The sequence below is a fragment of the Lutjanus erythropterus genome, chromosome 16 (genome assembly GCF_056507025.1).
Source record: "Lutjanus erythropterus isolate fLutEry1 chromosome 16, fLutEry1.hap2, whole genome shotgun sequence".
Lineage (NCBI taxonomy): Eukaryota > Metazoa > Chordata > Actinopteri > Lutjaniformes > Lutjanidae > Lutjanus > Lutjanus erythropterus.
Window position 1 is genome coordinate 35477448 of NC_139332.1, and position 16857 is coordinate 35494304.

At 38.5% G+C, this 16857-nt stretch overlaps 1 long non-coding RNA gene across 1 annotated transcript; it reads left to right on the forward strand.

Annotated features, from left to right (window-relative positions):
- The first annotated feature begins 1161 nt into the window (after positions 1 to 1161).
- LOC146313544 (uncharacterized) lies at positions 1162 to 2245 on the forward strand. The gene is made up of 2 exons (XR_014772114.1): positions 1162 to 1515; positions 1579 to 2245. It is a non-coding gene; the product is annotated as an uncharacterized LOC146313544 (long non-coding RNA).
- Positions 2246 to 16857: the final 14612 nt, after the last annotated feature.

Consider the following 16857-nt stretch of genomic DNA (forward strand, 5'->3'; position numbering starts at 1 on the left):
TTCATAGCAACCATTCGTTATACAGGAATAACACCCCTTAGAATGTTGTAACTGACCAATCAGAGTGGAGTATTTAACAAAGCCATGTAATAAATTATCTAATTATTTAATATTAAATTTACATGATGAGGTGCCGTGTGTGCTTTGTTGCTCTTGTGTGTTACCAGCTGAGTCTTTTCAGGAAGCACATGGCGCGTGTGTAACGTGTGTGTGTGTGTGTGTGTGTGGCGCTGTTGGAGGAAGTGAGTCTGGTGTGACAGGGGTAGCACCACACAGCCACAGAGAAGTGCTTTATGCTGTTTGGGGTGGTTAAGTTCCTTTAGTCAACTGTAAAATAAGCTCAGGCTGCAGCGTATCAGTAACTGAAGGACTGTGTGTGTGCTGTGTTCAGTTAACAGAGATTAATCAGCCATCATTCTGTATAACATGCAGATTTCATCTCTTTGCTGGTCACTTGCACTTTTGACCCTTCATGACAAATCTGACTGCCCCGCTCTGAATTAAACTGAATGTTTTCACCAGACTTTGTCATTTATTCTGTCTCTGTGGGATCAAATGTTTTTGAGTTGATTATTTTGGGGTCCTACTGTGAATGCCAGAGTCAGTCTGGATTTTATGGTCTGTCTGGAGGACCGGACCAAATTATTTTCCCTGTGTGGGATAATAAAGTTTATCTTAATCTGAACCCAATCCATTAATGATTAACAATCTTTATACCATGGTCTGTTTAATGCACACGTGCATCACCGTTTGAAATTCATTCCCTAGCAAACTTGTAACCATAGCAACATTAAAGAACACATCTGTCAAAGCTTACTTGTTCATCTGCAGTGAGTGAGCCGAGTTATATTTGTGCCACAATCCTGAGTGAGCAATTGTAGATTTTGAGCACAGGAAGATATTTTGTGAGCGCAGAAAAACATGTTGTGAGCACAGGAAAATATTTTGTGAGCACAGGAAGATATTTTGTGAGCACAGGAAGATATTTTGTGAGCGCAGAAAAACATGTTGTGAGCACAGGAAAATATTTTGTGAGCACAGGAAGATATTTTGTGAGCACAGAAAAAAAATTGTGCAAGCACACAAATCAACTTTTGAGGACAAATTAAATGTGTGTCTTCTCACAAACTCGGTGCGCGAGCAGTCCAAATGATACTCGCTCAAGATGTATCTCTCTCTCCCTCTCGACCTGCCCTCGCTGTGCGCTCAACTTTCCCTGCTGTGCTCGCTCAAGTTGTCCTCCGGCGTTACAAATGTGCCACAATTATCAACCAATCAGAAAACTTGCGGGGGCAGGTAAACTCTGATTGGCTGCTTCGGCTGCAATGACCCAGACGTTTGCTATTCAGCTGGCACCACCAGAACTGAGAGTTGGTGGAGACGGGGAGAGGCTACCTCATGTCAGTCACGACTGGTCTTCAGGTAAGCTCACTTTAAGCAAATATACATAAAAATAGCTATTTTGTAAATATTGCATGCAGGGTTAGCAACATTAGTCGGGGTTTAGCAACATAAGTTGCTAAGCCCCGACCGGGTGTGCTAGCACAAGTGAAGAGCCCAGATTCCTACTCCTAACAGGCTAGCTAGCTAGCTTAGCAAACATTAGCTGCTTATAAGTCACAGACCCGAGCAGCAAACATATCAGCTAGCTAATATAATTTAGCCATTGCTAGGTAGCCATAAGTCTTTCCAGCACATGAACAATCTCAGTCTGGACAACAAATCAGTGTTGAATTCGGGAAACGTTAGTTAGCCTCAGCTGTTAGTAGCTGGTGGGCTTCTGCGTTTTTACAGCTGCGGAGCTAACTAACGGTTAACTGGCAGCTAATGAAGGGAAGCTCTGGCTCTGCTCCATTTGTAAACGTGGCTTGGCATAACAATTTCTCACAGTTCGGTACTGGTTATGGGCTGTTGTTGGTGTGTTTGCACTGAAAGTGAAGTTAATATCCACTTCACGTAGATGTGTCTGAGTTCAGTGCAGCGTCTCTGGAAAACACAACAGACTCCAGTTGTTTCTGTCATGTCCCTCCAGTGTGGTATAGTATTGTATAATATAAGTCAATTGAACAACCTGGGCTCATGTGTTTTGTCTTTTTTTCTCCCTCTTGCAGGCTCATAAGTCTGCCAGCAGTCCAGAACGTGCTGTCCATGTGCGTCTCCCGACCGGCCACCTGTATGTTTTTATCTGTTCTGTCTTGTTTATCTTTTGTTATGACTATGCAATAAATAAATGTATGATCATTAACTTGAATCGTACGTGTCTCTTTATTTTATTCACACACAAAATTAGGAAGCTATTTTGATGGTCAAGCATGTTGTTTTTTGTCATATTGTCATATTCCTGTCGCATTTTAAGTAAAAACATGTTAATTTCGACCATAGATAGTGAGATATTTGCTGAGGCCGTGATGTTTGATTCATCGTCCAAACATCCTCTGGAGAGCATTTTTGACCAAATGCCGATGTCTCGGGCATATCTTCCCAATGACCAAACGCTCTCCATATGATGTCTCACTGATGCAACTTTATTCATTGTGCCAACGTCGGCAAGACGTGTGTGTGTTATCTGGGGAGGTTGCTGCATCCCTTTGGCATTGTTGCTACCCACCAAAGGTCAAAAGGTAGGAAAATTTGACTGGATGAAAACACATTTTTGGTCACCTCCATGTATTTTCCTCAAAAGCTGATTTGTGTGCTTGCACAAATTTTTTTTCTGTGCTCACAAAATATTTTCCTGTGTTCACAACAAATTTTTATGTGCTCAAAATATTTCGCTGTGCTCACAAAATATTTTTCTGTGGTCACAAAATATTTTTCTGTGGTCACAAAATATTTTCCTGTGCTCAAAATCTACAATTGCTCACTCAGGATTGTGGCACAAATATAACTCCGTAAGTTATAACAATAAATTATGCTGTGTGCTGCAGAGAACTTGCAACTCGTAAATTTCCTGCAAGGACCTACCAGAAACACTTCAGTGGAACATCATTTGAAGACAGAGTTTATAGTTTTTAACTCTGCAACTTCATGAATAAGACATCATCTGGCGTCACACAAGAACAGCAGCACCTATTGAAGCCTAAAATAATAATATCATATGGTAAAACCTGTTCTGCGTGTAAATTGTTGTCTTAATCACCAGTGCTCTTAAGTGCTACAAAATAAAAAGACACTGCACAACGTCCTGACAGAAAGACGAGCATGTCTGATTATTTTTTAAACTTCTCATGGCTTCTATGATGTTGACCAATAAGAGCTCAGCTGACAGCGCTCTGCAGGAAGAGATGAATGTAAACATGGTGAAGGGAAAGAGGAGTGATGTTGGTGTCGCTAGGTGGAACTGTGGAACAGGAAAGGTTCCTTGAGCTGTGACTGTTAGCCAGTATTATCCACATGTTCACCGGGGGCGCCTCTCTTCTGGTGACACCTCCCATGTTATGATAAACTTTGCTCATGGAGCAACATGGAGTCTGTCATGTCTCTCGGCCATGACACAGCAAGACTTCATGACTCCATAATTCCCTAATCTGACATTGTGACCACTTTAAAAGACAAAAATATCTTGTAGTCTGACCTCAGCCTTACACACTGTGGACCTGGAAGATTTTGAAATTTCAAACTTTAAACGGAACTTTAGCAACAGGAAGGAAAACACACAGACTTGAACTTTTCTTTGCATCTGCCGCAGCAGAGGTGAGAGAAATGAAGAAGAAAAGTAAAAAAAAAAAACCCTGATAAATGGCTCAAGGAACCGACATCTGAGAAGCTTAAACCGATAGAAGAAGAGCAGGATGAAATTAATACCAAAAAGATACCAGAACCGCTTAATACACTGAAAGACCTTTTAAACAAAAAACAAAAGAAAACATTTGGAAACTTAAGCTGTGGTCACGGTGAGCACAGAAAGGCAAGTTTAATGAGCATTAAAGCCACTTAATGACAACAGTAAGCTCTTTGATTTTGAGCCAAAAAAAAAAAAAAAAAAAAAGACGCCGGTGTGTGTCTCGCCAAACTTTTATTGCTTCCTTTTTGCATAACATCTTCCTTCCTGTTGTGGTCCTTGAGCCACTAATGATACTAAATAAACAGCTGATAAATAAACAGCATTATCCAAAGTAAGCTTCGTTTTACAAAGTTTATTCCTTCAACCTCTTCCTTTAGGGTCTCACCCAAACACTGTGCTTCTTTTCTTCCATATGACCTTTGGGTTCAAACTGTGGTGCGTATAAGTTGATGATTCATGTCTGTGCTTGTTTTGATACAAGGCCATGTGATGGTTGGATTTCTCTTGGAATTTGCAAGAGCCAGATATCAGTGGGTCCAAGTCAGCTGCTAAATGACTTAGTATTCATGTGACATTTTGTCAGGGAAAAGAGTGTAAAATGAACAGAATGGTAGGAAGATGGTAAAATCTCCCCTGTAGTTGCAGCATGACTGAAATTATAAATGTGTTCTACCTCCGAAGGTCTTGTGATGGACTCATGACCTGTCAAGAAAACATCTTGACTCTCAACCTTTGTGCACTAGACAGGGCCTGGCAGATACAGCGGGAAAGTCTGTCATCATAGTGAACTTTCATACTTTCAATATGGATAATTATCGATCATGAAGGTCGTGACTGACGACATGTTGTGTTCTCCAGATGGTGGTAGCGGCTAAAAGCTGATAAAATAAGTTTGTTGTATTCCCGGTCTTGGTTGGGAAGGTATTCCTGCACAGTTTACACACAGTGGTGTTCTGATAGTTGTCTGTCCATTAATTTTCAGCTGGGTCGCAGTGGCAGTTGGCTGAGCAGGCGTCCCTCTCTTCAGCAACACTGTCCACTGTTATCTGACTTGTCCTTTTTCTATCAGAACTCATTTTGTGAGTGCAGATAAAATGCTGTTTCTATTGTTCTAATGTTTTTACACATTAACATGGTGACACAACACTTACAGCTATTTGAGGAAGTCTGACCTTTTCTACATGATACATTTCTTCCTGGTGGTTTCTCATCCAGCCACTTCACAGAAATCTGTGTGTGTGTGTGTGTGTGTGTGTGTGTGTGTGTGTGTGTGTGTGTGTGTGTGTGTGTGCATGTAATACAAACCTTTTCTTGGTATTAACATAATGCAGACAGTAATGCCAGGGTCTCTGTATTTGACTTTCCTGTCATGAATCATAAATAAAAAAAAAAAAATCACCTTTCTGGTTTTAGTTTATACCAGTAAATTTACCTCTAACCAAAAACAGGAAGAAAAAAAATAGAAGAAAGTTTACTTTTTCATTGATTGGATGGCAAACGTGTTCTGGGTATTTCTCATGAACTCACTGTCAGGATACAAGTGTTTCTGTGAAGGTTCATGACACTGTGATCATCCTAGAGGTCACTACAGGTCATCTCGTACAGAGAGGTTCAAAGTTTCAAATGATTCCACTATAATGAAATGACTGGAACTAAGATCACATCACATGAATGCAGCTGGGTTCATTGACTCCACAAGAGTCTCAGCTTTACAGACACAGTTCCAACACAGTTTATGGATCCTAGTATGCACTCAAATTTTTTAGGATAAGATATTTATTGTCATTATTATGATTATGAGAAGTCAAGGGATCCCTTTGAAAATGGCCAGATTAATTCTCACCAAAACTTCACTTAACTTTGAAGCATTATTTCACATGACAAGCTGGCACGACACAGCCAACAGATTCCTGTCTTATTTTTGTGTGTTTTACTTTTTCAAATTATTTAATTTATAGCTCCTTTTATGTTGAGCATTTGATATGACTTGTGCTGTATAGACTTTTTTAATCTTTGGGCTCAAGTCCGAGTGAAGTCCAACACAAGTTTTGAAAGTCCAAAAATTTGTGACACACACATGTGAGTCCACACCTCTGGCTGTAAGTATGGTGGGACAAACGCAGGAAATTGGTCTGTAAAGTGTGTTTGATATGCACAAAAAGTTTGTCTGCCTTCATATTTCTCTTTCAAATAAATTTTCAGTAATCAGGGAATTTGTTTACAACCTCCATGATCGTCTTATTGCAGGTTTTTGTTGCCCTGTTGAACACATCAGTGGAATATGAAGCAGATAAACCTTCTGTAAAAAAAATAATAATGATGATAATAACGATGAAAATAAATCTCACATTAGATTAGTTGTCACTACATTTGGGTTTGAACACAGATAATGAACACTTTTACTTTTGATACTCAGCAACTCCCTGTAAATACGTCTCTGTTCCTTCACCTCAGGTTTAAAGAAATGCTCGGCTGGACAGAAGACAGCGACAGCACAGCTGACAGCTATAATTTGGTGGAGCAGCTAAATCATTATGTGTACAGTGTGTATTTACAGCATGGGTGGATGACTTGGCAGTTGCTAATGGATATTTTTTCAGGTTGAGCAGCTTCAGCATGTTCAGCATGTCCCAGTCATTCTTGACACTCCAGTGTTTCTGGTAACTGTCAGTCAGTGCACTTGTGGACATTACTCCACTGGAAACCACGTTCCTGTAAGTGGCTGCTGGGTTGACAAGAACAGCTTCCTGTGATGTTGTGTCGACACGACACAAATTCAGGATTCGAAAGTTGAATAAATTGCATAAATAAAGGTAAGAAAAGGATGTCCGTGTCCAGCTTCATAAAACAAAACATAACGAGTTCTATGTATGTAATATATTCTATATGTGTGCACATTAAAATAAAATAAAATATGAATTGACACATTTATTTTACATTATTATTAAAGATTTTGTCAAAATCTTGTTGCTTTTTGGGAAATGAGGGACGTAAACATCTTGACATTGACATCTGATCTGATCACTTGTTTTAATGTAGCAGCCGCAGTAAACATGTTGGATTTGAGTATTTAATCAGAACGTAGAGGATTGTGTCTTTGGGTTTACAGCTGTGGAGTTAAAGACTTTTCTTCTGTTACAAGAACAAACACAAAAAGCCAAATATAACAAATAAATGGTCAAACAATATGGTCATATTGCACATACACCAGTTCACAAAAGAAAACAAACTTCTAAATTGGATATTTTGTTTTAATTTTTGTCATTCTCATCAGAACAAATTTCCTTTTGATTTTTTTAATGAATTTTGAGTTTTTTAGAAAAGCTGCTTTGAAATCAGGTATTTTAGGTCGTGCAACAATTCCCAAAAAAAGCTTGTAAATTTTGTCACCGGTACTTAAAAGGTTTGTCATTGTTATTGATATTTATCGATGTCCTGTGCACTTTTATGTTGCGTAATTTTGTGCTCGCTCTTTTGATTGAAGAAAAAAAAAAAATGCTGCTTATGCATTTCTGTATTTACAAATAAAGCATATTTCGTGAGAATTTTTTGTAATCCTGAGTCTGTTTGATAAGGTTACTTGGAACACTGCCAACAAACTGCCTATGACTTATAATGAATTTTAACCCCTCAATTTGACCCTATTTGTTTCTGCAATTTATTTGCAAAAATGCCTAAAACATTGCAACATACATCACTTTTTTTTTTTTTTTTAGAAAAGCTGCCTTAAAGTTTTAGGTCACAAAAATCCCCCAAAAGCTCGTATATAAGTATCCAGGCTGTTTAAGTTGTAATACACGTGACAGAAGACAGATGCGGAAGCTAATTCAGCCCAAAAACAACTTCAGCAGCCACTTCTTTCTGGAGGTGGTCCTGATAAAACAGGCCACTGTATATATGAATGATGTCCTACAGTCTCTGGTCTTCAAACTGCACAAAATATAAAAACCTGACATCAGTGCATCCGTGGCACGTTTCTTCATGCTCTCCCTGAAACAGAACTGGGTTGCGACTTCACAGTGCCAACCTACAGTAAGAAAAGGAAAGCCATTCCTATTCTTGGTCCTGCTGTGTTTATTTTATTTTGCAGCTCTGTACAAGTTTTATTCTGCTGCGTCTGCGGCCCTGCAGAGGCTAAACAATGTCAAGAGGAACGAGTAAAATATCAGCATCAGTTTAAGCGTACGTTGTATTTAGAATATTTTTACTCTTTGCCCTGCTGTCAGACAGACTTTTCTGACAGCAAACCGCTGTTAGAAACTGGGTCGCTGGTCTGACCTGCCTCAGTTGGTTTGTTCGTTTATGTTACTCTGTGACTTTGGTGTTTGTGCTGTTTTGTACATAAAGATTTTGCTTCTTTGTGGGATACCATCCAAGTGCACTTCTTCATTTGCAAAAAAAAAAAAAAAAAAAAAAACATCTAAATGAAGCATACATTTAAACTGATATAGGTTTTTCTTTGTCAGTGGATCCCATCCCAAGAGGAAAATCTGAGTTTATCAGATTTATCAGGAAGCTTGAAAGCAGCCACTCCTGGTATGGGAAGGGATCATGATGCTGACTTGAGTAAGGCAGTTTTAACCCATGTTGCTCAAGTGGGTTTTCACAATTATTATTATCTCCAAGGTGAATCTGTCTGGGTGTAAGAGGGTGTGTCAGAGTATCACTGGGCCTTCTGCTGTATCTCTGAAAAATATTAAAGCAGTTACTCTGTGGAAACAATCAAACAATTCATCATGAAGTCCTGTGACATCAACCAGTCAAAGACCTGATGGTCAAGCCCGTTTTATTTAGGTGGATGCTGTTAGCCAGTGTGGTTATTTACCTGTACAGCACAAGACAAACAGCCAGGTGTCCACAGGGTGACCAGATGGAAACAAATCTAATATGGGAGAAATGTCTGCTTGTGTGGGATGATGTGGGACTAAAATTCTAATTTCTATTCTGCCCCAGCCACATACTTTAAAAACAAAAAAAAAGTTGAACACAAAATTTCAAGGCAACTTACCTCAACTCCCCAACCCCAGGTTCACAGCTGTCCAATTTCTGAAATACAATTATGTCTGAATTTACAAAAACTCAGAGATCTAAAGGAGAAAAGTCTCCACTAAAGTTTGCAAACTTTTTTGTTGTTTGCTTGTTTCAAGAGTTTGAGTTGGGCTCAAAACTCAGAAATCTATTGCAGGAAGTTGCCTTTGCAGTTTTTTTTTTTTTGCAGCTGTATTTCCAGCACTGCAGCTGCATTTCCTTTTCTTTGTGACAGTTTTGCCTAAATCTGTACAGATGGTGACTTTGCAGTGACTCATAATGGTGACTCATAATTTTCTTGTAACACGTAACATGTAAATCATTGGGCTTGATTTATTACTTCAGATTATTTTTTCAATCCTAAATATTTTCTGGTCATTTCAAACTTATAAAACTGATACTTTTTATCTATTTATTTTTCATGACCTCTTTTTATCTATTTATTTTTCATGACCTCTTTTATACACACATATATATGATCTAGAGTTGGTTTTGCCTGGATATTTCAAAATGTGACCCATACATGATGAAATCTCTGTTTGATATATATTTTAACAGATCTTAACTCCAGTCTGGGAATACCTTAATACTTTGAAACTGTCACATATATTATGATTTATAGCCTTATGCAAGGGTGGAAGTAACTAATTACAAATACTCAAGTTACTGTAATTAAGTCGTTTTTTGGGGGTAGAAGTCTATACTTTTATTTGTACTTATTTATTGCACCTTGTAATTCAGTTACTTACTTTCAAAATTATATTGAGCATTGAGTACAACTTGAATTAATATCCAAATCTTCCATCTGGATTTTTGCAGCCAATGGGGTGATCTCGATCCCAAACAGGCCAAGCAAAACTAGGACGAAAAAACTAGACACTGCAGCAGGTTTGGAGTAAAGTAAAGATAGTGTTTATGATTAATCATTAATCAATTCATTCATTATTCATCAAAAATTTAACCAATTAAAATATTTAATCTATAGTCTAAAAATGGCTTTAATTGTTTTGTCCAGTGGAGCCATTTGTTGAATAAGAAAACTGAAATGTAAAATGAGAAACCAGTTAAGGAAAACCAAACATTTGTGACCCCAGTTTGTCGAGGTGAGTGTGACCACTGAGCAGAACAGAGAGGATGCTGGGAGGAATAATCGGATGTCTGTATTAAACATCAACGGTTTAAAAGTAACTACTACTCTGAGTAGTTTTTGAGATAATAATACTGTGAATGCAACACACGTAACATTTCTTTTGTAAACATATACTTAAAATTCGAAAAATTATTAACATATTAAATGTTAACTTCCATAAAGTGTAATACAGAATAAAACTTCATGACTAATAAGCATATGCAAGATTGGTCTTTGTGATATTATTTATAGAGAACCAACAATTACCACAATGAGCAAACACTTCCTTTAAAGCGACACCTCGAGCTTCAGGCAGCCAGCTGCCTCAGCCAGAGGATAACCTGTTTCAAAATATTTCCAAACACTCAACTCGAGACACAGAAATTAAGCAAGTCGCACACATGATGAGAAACTGCGGTTTAATATGGCTCGTATCCTTGAGATCTGAATGGGTTTTTTTTATTTAAACTCTTGACTGTTAAACCTTTTTACAGGCCGACCTCCTGGGTAAATGTAGACGTCAGCTCCGTTAGATGGAAAATCTGACATCTTATGGAGTCGATGTTCAGTTTTTTTCATTTCACAGCATCGTAGCCATGTTTTTTTTTTTTGTTTTTTTTTTTAAAGTATCTCAGAGTTCTCTTAATGTTAACCATAATTCTTATTTAGCTTTGATTCAGAACGGCTGCAGAGTTGACATGTTATGGTTGAGACACATCTGACAGCAATATTATTTAATGAATTTGTCTAAAAAAAAATTTTAACCAGTGACCCATGTTATCAGTAGGTATTATTAGTTTTAGATTATGATGGTTTAAAAAACTTTTTCAGGTGTTTGAAGTTGTGAATTTTTGTCTGAGACAGGGGTGTTCTCTGGCACGGAGCAAGATTAGAAATTAAAAGCAAACCAAAACATTTCACAAGTAGGATATATTTCACAGACATAAATACTTAAAAAGTTTTATTAATATGCCATAATTTATCCTAGTTCTCATTAATTCTATACTACCACTATATTTAGGTCTGACAGTTCTGTAATTTCTGTTTTTAGTACTGGCTCTATATTAACCCCCCTTATTTACATGCAAAACAATAAACAAAATAAAACAAAACATAGTGTGTGATATTATTGTCAGATACAGTCTGAGGCTGTAAGATTTTTTTCCATCATGACAAGTCAAATTTCCTTACATCATGTTGTCTAATGGATTCAAATGCCCACTTTCTGACAGTAAATGGAAACGCCCTCCATTACGTGGAACCTGTTTAATGTGCCAAAGAAAATCCCAAACTAACACTGGTGTCTGGGTGTTAACACTCGCATTGCAAAAGACGCATATCTGCCAACAGTTCAGTTTCAAAACAAAAGATCAGGGGAGCGGCTGGTGGGTGGATAGTAAAGTTAAAACATTCAAACCCTTTTGTGAGGCTGTTGGTTCGTTTCGTTTTTCCTCACAGATTCTGTAAAAGGCAGGGCCTCGATCCTGGTGACTGGCAGAGATAAACGGACAATTTAAAGTTGCAGGCATAGTTAACATTACAGTAATTTAGCTGCCCGCACACGCACTTGAATGGAGGTGTGGGTTGCCAGGATGGATAGAAGCTGTATGTGGATTGTGTGGGTAGACTGTGTGTCACAGACAAATGACAACTGGGGTGAGGTCAGACAAACTGAGCCTGTGGATCAGAGTGTGATGATTATTCATAATGAAGTTTCAGGGTCATACAAATGATGGGAAAACAACAGATCTTACAAAATGCATGACACACTCTCCTCAAAACTCCTGTCAGAAACAGAAATTCTTCTTAGGAGGCCTGGTTTGGTGTAGTAGACTTTTAGTGTTTAATGCTTATACAGCTGTACAGTGTCAGAACCAGGTTGTGATACTGAAAAAAGCTTGAAAATATGTCAGAAATGAGGAGAAATACAGCGGTGCTGTGACTCCAGGAGGAAACAGGGAGAGGGCAATGAAAAACACAAGTCTCCTGGAAAAATCGGTCCTGTGGTGAAAAGTAAAATGCACTGTCCCTAAATCAAAATGGGTCATGATTTGTCCTACATTTTTTGCACAGTCAAAGTCATACTCTACATGAGAAATAATGAGTAAGTGTATGAATAGGATAAAATAACAAAACAGGTATCATGAGACAGCAGAAACTTCTTAAATCTGAATGTCAGAGAGAATGACTGGCTGTTACACAAAGTCATACTTCCAGTGACTCAGATGTAGATTCATGCTCATGTTTTTCTGTCCTCCAGCTCAAATCTACCTGTAAAAGGTGGAGGGAGTGAGGACGGTAAAGTGCAAACTGATCTTTTTTAAAAGTTTTCCCAAATGTGGACTGTTGGACCTGAAGGAACATTCAGCACAAAGGCAGAAAAAATTAGAGCTGAGTTACTGTGACAGACACCTGTCTGTGTTTTTAATACAAAATATAATTAATCTAACTGTGCTTCACTCTTATTGACTCTTTATTCCCTTTATAGTCCTGTTGAGAGCAGAAATTGCTGCATAAAAAGTTCAAATTGGTGCTTACAAATTTTAAAAAGAATGCAGGAAAGTTTTTGACTCTCAAAGACTCATGGAAGGGGACGCCCAGACCCCCTGTTTGATTTGTGTCCTTGGCAGAGTGTCCCTTATTTTTCCACACTGAAGGATGACTCATCGATCTGCTCTCAGTTAAAAACAAGAGCTAAAACTTGTTTACCAGCCATTTGTTTCAGCTTCTGTCATCAGTAAACCACGGGCCAACACCATGCTGTCATGAAGATTTTTTTCATGCACCAGCTAATATGAAAATTTAATCGTGATTCCCCTCAATGTTCACCATGTGCATTTTTGTAAGTTTCCACCTCTCTGATCATGTTACTGTAATGCACACTGAATGCTGGAAGAAATGATTTGAATCTTTGACTCTCAGGGGACAGACCGCAAACGTACGTATGCTTAACATACATAAGATGAGGATATTGTTGCAGTATTTTCACTTCAATATTCAGTCTGACACTGAGTTCAGGGTAATTTTATCCTAAAAAAAAATCAGAGGACAGTGACACATTCGTCTCATCTGTGTAATTTTTAGTCGACGCAGAAGATGCAGGAGCAGTTACCGTACTGTTTCTGATGCTGCTTAAAGAAGAAACTCGCCATTTTCACCATTAATGCATTGCATTAATGCATGTAGTTTAGTGTTTCCTCTAGGAATTTCCACTTGAAAAACCTGGAAACAAACGCAGATGGAATCGCCCTTTAACTGAAAAAAACTGAAGAAAAAAGGACATACTGGCAGTGACTCAGAGTTTTGTACCCAGGCAGTGGAATAGCACGTCTGTTACAGAGATTGTTAAGGAAGATTTTACGGGCATTTTGGCCTCACTATACTTTTTTTATAATTCCATTGTAACGGGCAGCTCTATTTTTTGAGGTTTTTATATCATTCTGTAGCTTCTCAGTAGTTTTCTGTGTGAAAAACATTCAAATTTTGGTCAAGGTTCGTATATTTTTGAATATAAATGCCCCCCCCCCCCAAGCCCACATCAGTGCTCTACACAGCAATGACTCAGAGGTTTGAAACCAGGCTTTAGCTTCCCAGTAGGTCTTTATGCATTTAAATTTTGGTCAATATGTATTTTACATATTGAAAATGCTTTAACCTTTGTCACTGTGATTTGCTAATGGCTGGGAGTTTCCACTTGACAAACCAAGAAAAGGTCACAGATGGAGTCGCCCTTTAATCGAATTTCTTATAAAAGCATGCACTTATTTTGCAAGGACTGGAAGACTTAAAGGACATTTTGACCTCACTGTACTTTTTATAATTCCATTTTTGTGGGTTTTCATATCATTCTGTAGATTCCCAGGAGTTTTCTTTATGCAAAGAAGTTCTTCTTAAAACATTTTCCCTCCCTCACTGTTTTTCATCTTGTTACGTCTTTTATGTTGCTTTTCTTCTCGTCACATCTTTTTCGTCTTGTTGCTTTTTTCATCTTGTTTTGTAATTTTCACCTTGTTACGTCAATAATAATAATAATAACAATAATTATAATAATTCCACTTAAAATGTGGAAAATGTAAGGAGCAGAAAGATATTTGTTGGGAGTGAAAGTAAAAGTTGTCAGAAAAATTAATATACAGTAAAATACAGATACCTGAAAAATCTACTTAAGTACAGTGACAAAGCATTTGTACTTAGTTACATCCCACCTCTGTCTACGTCACTACTTTTTGCTGACAGCACCAGGAAAAGAACACAGACAGAGTCGCCCTTTGAAGACGGGATGTGTGCCGTAACTCAGAGGCGTGAAACGTGCGTGGAATGTTTTAACCCACAACAGTTTTTTTCTTTTGTGTGACTGTGTGAGTCATCTCTGGCTCATTGCCATGCAGGTTACTAATAATAGAGTTTGTTTACACTGTGCTTTTTATCAAAGAAAGGCTTCACTCAGTTGGGTAAATCTGTGCCCACTCCAGTCATGATGACCCAGATGTTTTCAAACATTTCCTGAAATCTGATCCTTCCTTGAGGATGAGCTGCGAGGCAGTGACACCGTACGCTCGCAGCATGACTCACCCGAACAGCAAAAACCGCTTACTCGCTGAGAAACCAGTTATTGTATTATATAATTTCTACACTTTTTTGCAAGCTCCCTACCACTTCCTGCCTGTCATCCGTGGTAATGAGAAACAGGAAGGGGGTAGTAATGGAGGATTCCCTCTCACCAAATAAGACAGGAAGCTGTTGTGTTTCGCAGGGGAAAAAAAGCAGATTTCGCTAAGCTCAGGGGTTCTTTCAGTAGTGTTGCAGAAAACCTCTTGGATTGTTTCCATAATGGACAAAATAGACAACAATTTTTCCTTTAAAGTTACACTGACAATAACACTGGTGTTACAGGAAGAAGACCACCACTAAAAGACTATTATTATAGTCTTCACTATTATATAAGTTGTGTAACAACATGCATATACTTCATATACTTCTGTATTTACACTTCCTGTTTTAAGTGCGTTCACACTGACATTTATGGCAAATCAAAATGCACTGCGAGAACTTGGATGTTGTACTAAAGATGCCCAAAAAGTTAAAACCAGCTCCACTTCGGTCTACAACTCTGCTGCTCAGAGATGACAATGAATCATCAGTATTAGTACGAAAACTGGGTTAAAAATAACCAAATCAATCTTTTAACCAGTTTGGGTGGTACAGTCTGCAGTGTAACCCTGCTAGTCCCACCTGACCCGCCTTTGGCGCGAGATCTCACTGATCTGCTGCAAGGTGGTGGGAGGAGGTTGACTCCAGTCAGAGAACAGAGTCATCAGTCGTATTTCAGCTCTTTACTGCAGATCTGTGACTTGTTGCTGAGAGGAACACTGACTAAAACATTTTAGGACTGTATGTTCACAGTAATACAGGGCAAAGGGCTAATCAGTTAGCTCATTGTTTGGCAAAACAAATTTCCATAGGCTTATTACTGAAGCAAGTCTTTACAGACATTAAACCAGTCCAATAAATACACTTAACATCAACTACCCCATGGGGAGTCCGGGACCCCCTTAGGGGTGCACCAGAAGTCACAGGGGGTCCCCAAGACTACAATCAAAGTTTCAGTGTTTGTACACCTGTTTTCAAGTATTTGCGAGGTACATTTTCAAGCTTTTCCAGCAACTTACAGCTGTGGTAAATGCTCTTCATCATTCTTGAGTGTGGAACACTGGAGACTTCTCGCCCTCAACGGTCGCCATCTTGTCTAAGCAGCTGAAGAGGTGGGGCTGCCAAACTTGGTGAATCATACAGATATAAACCATGCATGTATTTATAGTTGTACCACTATACTGCTGTTGGATTGAAGCCACCAATATGTTTATTTGGCTCAGATTGTGAAGATTTGGTCAACATTAAGGTGCGTTTTAATCGCCAATGGAGATTCTGGCGTAGTTTTTAACCTCCTGAGAAACAGAGGGCAAGCAGAAGCAAACAAAATTAAAAGAACATCCATGCTGAATGAGAAGAAATTGAACACAAATGAATGAATGAATGAGCCAGTGGATGTTTTGGTGGGTGGCTGCAAAGCTCTGCCCAGCTTCAGTTTACTAAGAACAGTCATCTGTGATCAGTATTCCTGGTAAGGACACAATGGCCGTTCTTGATTTGAGAGAAAAATACCCTGCTGAAACTCAATTACTGTGTGCAACGTGACCTACGTGACAGTATATCCAAACTGAGACACAGCAACAGACTGGCTCACTTGCAGGCTATTGGTATCTGTCCCTTAAGGCATTCCTGGAAAATGGAGCAACAGAATTCAGTAGTTCAGTTCAGGGCCAACACAGAGAAAATAGTTTTCCTCACAACTGGTAGGAGGCACACTGTCACCCTGAATAAAATACACATTTTGACCATTGTTCAACAAACTGAGTACACAACTCAGTGCTGAATATTATAGCTCATTGGTTGTTTTCTACATATAAATCTATTATTGGCCTGGTTCCTTTTTATTTGTCTACATAAATCTGTAGAAACCAAAATCAATCCGGTCCTGAGAGTGAGAACAGAACTCAGCACAAAGTCTTTTAAAAATGCCGCTCCTTTGTCCTGGAATAATTTACAGCAGGATCTGAAACAGGCAGAGCTGATCTCTGAGGGGGGATTCAAGTTGATTTAAAGGAAATAGCTGCCTTGGTTGACTTCACCTGCAATATGGTTGTTTTGTCCTCGACTGTGGTTTCACTCTTTTGTTTTGTGACAGTTGTGTATGTCTGTTTGTATTGTTGTAACTTGTAATAATGTTTTATGCTGGCCTCTTGGCCTGGTCACTCCTGAAAAAGATTTTTATTCTCACTGAGGCTCTTACTTTGTTAAATAAAGGATACAACTGTAGTGACTTCTTATATCTACTTATCTCTGCATAAAACCACAT